This window comes from Somniosus microcephalus, chromosome 28 (genome assembly GCF_052327205.1).
Source record: "Somniosus microcephalus isolate GS21.2 chromosome 28, FLI_Smic_1.0, whole genome shotgun sequence".
Lineage (NCBI taxonomy): Eukaryota > Metazoa > Chordata > Chondrichthyes > Squaliformes > Somniosidae > Somniosus > Somniosus microcephalus.
In genome coordinates this window covers 12018796-12026698 of record NC_141014.1, presented here as the reverse complement: position 1 = coordinate 12026698, position 7903 = coordinate 12018796, and the positions used below count along the sequence as shown (strand labels likewise).

Sequence of the window (7903 nt, the reverse complement as noted above, 5' to 3'; positions counted from 1 at the left end):
GGACATACCCAGGGATGGTGATGGAGGAGTCTGGGACCTTGGCTGATAGGTATGATCCTGTGTGGTTGCATTCTAGCCCAAGCTACAAGTTTAAAGTTACCTGGGCCCACTGACCATCCACCTCTTTGTTTACATCAGTCAGCCCTGGAAATTTCCACAGAAATACCTCCAGCAAACCTCTTGGTCACTCGGCCCTCCCAAATTCCTGCTCCCACTTCCTCGAAATGTTGATCCACTTGTCCACAAGGCCCTTACCACCCTTGAGCTTATTGCGGATGATTGCATTGACACCACGGCCTTGACGGAAACTTGGCTCACAAGTTACGATTAATGCAGCCTCCCCGCCTGGCTGTACTTTCCACCACTTGCCCCATCTAATCCGCCATAGTGTCAATCATTAAAAACACATCACCTCAGATGAGACTCAAACACACAATCCCTGGCTTCGGAGGTCAGTGCCTTATCCATTAGGCCACTGGGGCAGAATACAAACAGCACCCCACCTGAGGACAATTGACCGCTATGAAATTCCTCACATTTCCCTAATCCTGGAAAGTTAAGCATAGAGGGAAGCTATTTTCACCCATCATATCTGCCGCTGCTCACGTGCCGTGCCAAAGCCATCTACAGCAACAACTTGCATTTATATAGCGTCTGTTAAGTAGTAAAACGCCCCAAGGGGCTCACAGGAGCGATTATCAGACAGAATTTGACACCGAGCCACATAAGGAGATACTAGGACAGGTGACCAAAAGGTTATCATAGAATGGTTACAGCACTGAAGGAGGCCATTCGGCCCGTCGAGCCCGTGCCGGCTCTCTGCAATACCACTTCAGCTAGTCCCACTGTCCCTGCCCCTTTCCCGTAGCCCTGCAAATGTTTTTCCTGCAGGTACTTATCCAATTCCCCTTTGAAAGCCGTGATTGAATCTGCCTCCACCAGTCTGAGTGAACAAGTTATTCCACACGTCGCCTTTGACTGTTCCGCCAATCATCTTAAATCTGTGTCCTCTGGTTCTCGACCCTTCCACCAATGGGAACAGTTTCTCTCTATCTACACTGTCCAGACCCCTCATGATTTTGAACACCTCTATCAAATCTTCTCTCAATCTTCTCTGCTCTATGGAAAACAACCCCAGCTTCTCCAGTCTATCGACATAACTAAAGTCCCTCATCCCTGGAATCATTCTCGTAAATCTTTTCTGCACCCTCTCTAAGACCTTCACATCCTTCCTAAAGTGCGGTGCCCAGAATTGGACACAATACTCCAGTTGGGGTCGAATCAGTGTTTTATACAGGTTCATCATAATTTCCACGATTTTCTACTCTATACCTCGGTGGCAGGACATATTGAGAGAGTGGTTAACAAAGCATATGGGATCTTGGGCTTCATAAATAGAGGTTTTAGGTTTTGAGTACAAAAGTAGAGAAGTTATGCTGAACCTTTATAAAGCGCTGGTTGGACCACAACGGGAGTATTGCATCCAGTTCTGGTCACCACAATTTAGGAAGGATGTGAAGGCCCTTGAGAAGGTGCAGAGGAGATTTACCAGAATGGTTCCGTGGATGGGGGATCTTAGCTATAAGGACAGGTTGGAGAAGCTGGATTTGTTTTCGTTAGAGTAAAGGAGGTTGAGGGGTGATTTGATAGAGGTGTACAAGATTATGACGGGTTTGGATAGGCTAGACGGGGAAAGGCTCTTCCCACTAGTTGATGGCACAAGGACCAGGGGACACAGATTTAAGGCATTGGGCAAGAGATACAGGGGGGATGTGAGAAAAAACTTTTTACACAGTGAATGGTGATGACCTGGAACTCGCTGCCGACGGAAGTGGTGGAAGTGGAGACACTCAATGTTTTCAAGGGGAGACTGGATAGGCACTTGAGGGAAATAAACTTGCAGGGCTATGGGAATAAAGCGGGGGAATGGGACTGACTGGATTGCTCTAAAGAGAGCTGGCACGGACTGGATGGGCTGAATGGCCTCCCTCTGTGCCGTTATGACTCGATGACTCTACAACTCTATTCATGAAGCCCAGGATCCCGTAAGCTTTTTTAACTGCTTTCTCAACCTGCCCTGCCACCTTCAATGAGTTGTGTACATACACCCCTAGTTCTGTCTGTTCATGCACCCACTTTAGAATTGTACCCTTTAGTTTATATTTCCTCTCTTCATTCCTTCTAGCAAAATGTATCAGTTTTCTGCGTTAACTTTCATTTGTCACGTGTCCACCCATTCCACCAGCCTGTCCATGTCCTCTTGAAGTCTATCACTATCCTTCTCACTGTTCACTGCACTTCCAAGTTTTGTGTCATCTGCCAAGTTTGAAATTGTGTCCTGTACAAACTTTACTCTGGCTGTGCAGTTTGGGTTTGATTGATTACCTACCGTCGTATTCGGGCCACATGGGGAGAATGGGGTGAATCGATTCATTAGCCACCCAACAATGTGCATTTTAAATCCTAATCAAAGATTTTCTGTCTGCGGTGAGAATAATTTGCCCTGTAAATAATGATTTGGCAGTCACAAACTGACCCTTAAGTTTCATGATTTTCAGTACTTTGTGTACAGCCCCAGTGGCCTAATGGATAAGGCACTGGCCTCCTAAGCCAGGGATTGTGGGTTCGAGTCCCATCTGGGGTGATATGTTTTTAAGATTGGCACTATGGCATAGCCGTCAAGGCCCAGAATGTCAATGCAACCATCCAGAATAAACTCGTCGATGGTCAGGGCAGTGTTCGCAAGTTGATAAATATTCTGAAGAGATTTGGGAGGGCAGAGTAACCGAGAGGTACGCTGGAGGTGTTAATGTGGAGAAGTGTTGTGTGGCAGAAAGCAGTGGTGAAGTTGGAGGCCACCATAAGATCCAGAAATGGACGTCGGCCCAGGAGAGTGAATTTCTGGTCAGGACCCGGACAGCAGCAAAATAAACCAGTGGGACAGTCACAGACACAGCAGACGATGGGGGATGGGCTGCAAACTGGACAAAGTTACCTTCAAACTTAAGCAACTGAATAGAAGATCAGAGTCACAGCAGCTGAGTTGTTCCAGTGGAGCAGTTTAGTATTGATGGCAGAGAAAGGCCAGGAATTGGGAATCAAATTTGAGCAAAGTTCCAGGGCTCACTGCTGAAAACAAAGAGCGGGGAGGGTCGGGGAATGGACAGTGGGCACGGTATCTCCCTAAACATCGCTGCCTCTCTCTCCTCCTTTCAATGTTCCTTAAAACCTACCTCTTTGACCAAGGTTCAGGACTCCTGTCCTAATATCTCCTTATGTGGCTCGGTGTCAAATTTTGTTTGATAATCGCTCCTGTGAAGCGCCTTGGAATATTTTGCTATGTTAACGACGCTATATAAATGCAAGTTGTTGTTGTAGGTGGCTCTGGTATGGCGCGAGCAGTGACAGATATGATGGGTGAAAATAGCTCCCATCTCTGCTGAACTTTCGAAGACTCTGAAACTGAGGCAGATGTCACATTTCGGAGCGGTCAATTGCCCTCAGGCGGGTTATCTTCTGTATTCAGCCCCAGTGGCCCAATAGGTAAGGCACTGGTCTCCTAAGCCAGGGATTGTGGGTTCGAGTCTCATCTGGGGTGATGTGTTTTTAATGATTGACACAACGGCAGTTGAGGCGGGGCAAGTGGTGGAAGGTGCTGCCAGGCGGGGAGGCTGCATTAAGGAGGATTGTATAATCACCTGTAGCCAAGATTCCAACAAGGCCGTAAGGTCAATGCAATCATCCACAAGAAGGAGGGAGAGAGAAGACGGGCCAGTTAGCCTGACATCAGTCATCGGGAAAATGTTGGAATCCATTATTGAGGAAGTGGTAACAATGCACTCAGAAAATCATATGATTAGGTTTTTGTGAAAGGGAAATTGTGTTTAACAAATTTATTGGAGTATTTTGAGGATGTAACTAGCAGGGTAGATAAATGGGAACCAGTGGATGTCGTATATTTGCATTTCCAAAAGGCATTCAATCAGGTGCAACGTAAAATGTTTTATTTTGATTTCTTCCTGGGATGTGGGCGTCGTTGGCAAGGCCAGCATTTATTACCCATCCCTAATTGCCCTTGAGAAGGTGGTGGTGAGCTGCTGCCCTGAGGAACTCCTGCAGCGATGTCCTGGGGCTGAGGTGATTGACCTCCAACAACCACAACACTACGCAAGATAAGGTATCCTGGGGTTGGGGTAATATATTAGCATGGATAGAGGAGTGGCTAACAGACAGAAAACAGCGGGTAGGGATAAACGGGTCATTTTCCGGTTGGCAGGCTGTAACTAGTGGGATGCTTGGGCCTCAGCTATTCACAATCTATATTAATGACTTAGATGAAGGGACCGAGGACAATGTATCCAGATTTGCTGACGATACAAAGCTGGGTGGAAAAGTAAGCTGTGAGGAGGACACAAGGAGCCTGCAAAGGGATCTAGACAGATTAAGTGAGTGGGCAATAAGGTGGGAGATAGAGAATAATGTGAGGAAAGGTGAGGTTATTCACTTTGTTAGGAAGAATAGAAAAACAGAATATTTTTTAAATGGTGAGAAACTATTAAATGTTGGTGTTCAGAGAGATTTAGGTGTCCTCGTACAGGAAACACAGAGAGTTAGCATGCAGGTACAGCAAGCAATTAGGAAGGCAAATGGCATGTTGGCCTTTATTGCAAGGGTGTTGGAACACAAGAGTAAGGAAGTCTTACTACAATTGTACAGGGCTTTGGTGAGACCACACCTGGAGTACTGCGCACAGTTCTGGTCTCCTTATCTAAGGAAGGATATACTTGCCTTAGAGGCGGTGCAACGAAGGTTCACTAGATTGATTCCTGGGATGAGAGGGCTGTCCTATGATGAGAGATTGTGTAGAATGAGCCGATACTCTCTGGATTTTAGAAGAATGAGAGGTGATCTCACTGAAACATATAAGATTTTGAGTGGGATTGACAGGGTAGATGCTGAGAGGTTGTTTCCCCTGGGTTGAGTGTCTAGAACCAGGGGTCACAATCCCAGGATAAGGGGTCGACCATTTAAGACTGAGATGAGGAGGAATTTCTTCACTCAGAGGGTTGTGAATGTTTGGAATTCTCTGCCCCGAAGGATGCTGAGTCGTGGACTATATTCAAGGCTGGGATAGATAGATATTTGGACTCTAGGGGGAACAAGGGATATGGGGTCGGGCGGGAAAGTGGAGTTGAGGTCGAAGATCAGTCATGATCTTATTGAATGGCGGAGCAGGCTCGAAGGGCTGTATGGTCGACTCCTGCTCCTACTTCTTATGTTCTTATGGTGATGGACATTGAAGTCCACCTGATGGCATGAGAGTTCATGGGGACAGGAGTCAGCGTTGAGGACTCCCAGGGCCACTCCCTCCTGTCTGTGTACCACTGGGCCACCACCTCTGGTGGGTCTGTCCTGCTTGTGGGACGGGACATACCCAGGGATGGTGATGGAGGAGTCTGGGACCTTGGCTGATAGGTATGATCCTGTGTGGTTGCATTCTAGCCCAAGCTACAAGTTTAAAGTTACCTGGGCCCACTGACCATCCACCTCTTTGTTTACATCAGTCAGCCCTGGAAATTTCCACAGAAATACCTCCAGCAAACCTCTTGGTCACTCGGCCCTCCCAAATTCCTGCTCCCACTTCCTCGAAATGTTGATCCACTTGTCCACAAGGCCCTTACCACCCTTGAGCTTATTGCGGATGATTGCATTGACACCACGGCCTTGACGGAAACTTGGCTCACAAGTTACGATTAATGCAGCCTCCCCGCCTGGCTGTACTTTCCACCACTTGCCCCATCTAATCCGCCATAGTGTCAATCATTAAAAACACATCACCTCAGATGAGACTCAAACACACAATCCCTGGCTTCGGAGGTCAGTGCCTTATCCATTAGGCCACTGGGGCAGAATACAAACAGCACCCCACCTGAGGACAATTGACCGCTATGAAATTCCTCACATTTCCCTAATCCTGGAAAGTTAAGCATAGAGGGAAGCTATTTTCACCCATCATATCTGCCGCTGCTCACGTGCCGTGCCAGAGCCATCTACAGCAACAACTTGCATTTATATAGCGTCTGTTAAGTAGTAAAACGCCCCAAGGGGCTCACAGGAGCGATTATCAGACAGAATTTGACACCGAGCCACATAAGGAGATACTAGGACAGGTGACCAAAAGGTTATCATAGAATGGTTACAGCACTGAAGGAGGCCATTCGGCCCGTCGAGCCCGTGCCGGCTCTCTGCAATACCACTTCAGCTAGTCCCACTGTCCCTGCCCCTTTCCCGTAGCCCTGCAAATGTTTTTCCTGCAGGTACTTATCCAATTCCCCTTTGAAAGCCGTGATTGAATCTGCCTCCACCAGCCTGAGTGAACAAGTTATTCCACACGTCGCCTTTGACTGTTCCGCCAATCATCTTAAATCTGTGTCCTCTGGTTCTCGACCCTTCCACCAATGGGAACAGTTTCTCTCTATCTACACTGTCCAGACCCCTCATGATTTTGAACACCTCTATCAAATCTTCTCTCAATCCTCTGCTCTATGGAAAACAACCCCAGCTTCTCCAGTCTATCGACATAACTAAAGTCCCTCATCCCTGGAATCATTCTCGTAAATCTTTTCTGCACCCTCTCTAAGACCTTCACATCCTTCCTAAAGTGCGGTGCCCAGAATTGGACACAATACTCCAGTTGGGGTCGAATCAGTGTTTTATACAGGTTCATCATAATTTCCACGATTTTCTACTCTATACCTCGGTGGCAGGACATATTGAGAGAGTGGTTAACAAAGCATATGGGATCTTGGGCTTCATAAATAGAGGTTTTAGGTTTTGAGTACAAAAGTAGAGAAGTTATGCTGAACCTTTATAAAGCGCTGGTTGGACCACAACGGGAGTATTGCATCCAGTTCTGGTCACCACAATTTAGGAAGGATGTGAAGGCCCTTGAGAAGGTGCAGAGGAGATTTACCAGAATGGTTCCGTGGATGGGGGATCTTAGCTATAAGGACAGGTTGGAGAAGCTGGATTTGTTTTCGTTAGAGTAAAGGAGGTTGAGGGGTGATTTGATAGAGGTGTACAAGATTATGACGGGTTTGGATAGGCTAGACGGGGAAAGGCTCTTCCCACTACTTGATGGTACAAGGACTAGGGGACACAGACTTAAGGAATTGGGCAAGAGATACAGGGGGGGTGTGAGAAAAACCTTTTTACACAGTGAATGGTGATGACCTGGAACTCGCTGCCGATGGAAGTGGTGGAAGTGGAGACACTCAATGTTTTCAAGGGGAGGCTGGATAGGCACTTGAGGGAAATAAACTTGCAGGGCTATGGGAATAAAGCGGGGGAATGGGACTGACTGGATTGCTCTAAAGAGAGCCGGCACGGACTGGATGGGCTTAATGGCCTCCCTCTGTGCCGTTATGACTCTATGACTGTACAACTCTATTCATGAAGCCCAGGATCCCGTAAGATTTTTTAACTGCTTTCTCAACCTGCCCTGCCACCTTCAATGATTTGTGAACATACACCCGTAGTTTTGTCTGTTCATGCACCCCTTTAGGATTGTACCCTTTAGTTTATATTTCCTCTCTTCATTCCTTCTACCAAAATGTATCAGTTTTCTGCGTTACATTTCATTTGTCACATGTCCGCCCATTCCACCAGCCTGTCTATGTCCTCTTGAAGTCTATCACTATCCTCCTCACTGTTCACTGCACTTCCAAGTTTTGTGACATTTGCAAAGTTTGAAATTGTGTCCTGTACAAACTTTACTCTGGCTGTGCAGTTTGGGTTTGATTGATTACCTACCATAGTATTCGGGCCACATGGGAAGAATGTGGTGAATCGATTCATTAGCCACCCAACAATGTGCATTTTAAATCCTAATCAAAGATTTTCT

The 7903-nt window shown here is 46.9% G+C and overlaps 1 non-coding gene across 1 annotated transcript; it reads left to right on the top strand.

Moving 5' to 3' along the window:
- The first annotated feature begins 2571 nt into the window (after nt 1–2571).
- Nucleotides 2572–2644, top strand: trnar-ccu (transfer RNA arginine (anticodon CCU)). Its single transcript has one exon. It is a non-coding gene; the product is annotated as a tRNA-Arg (tRNA).
- Nucleotides 2645–7903: the final 5259 nt, after the last annotated feature.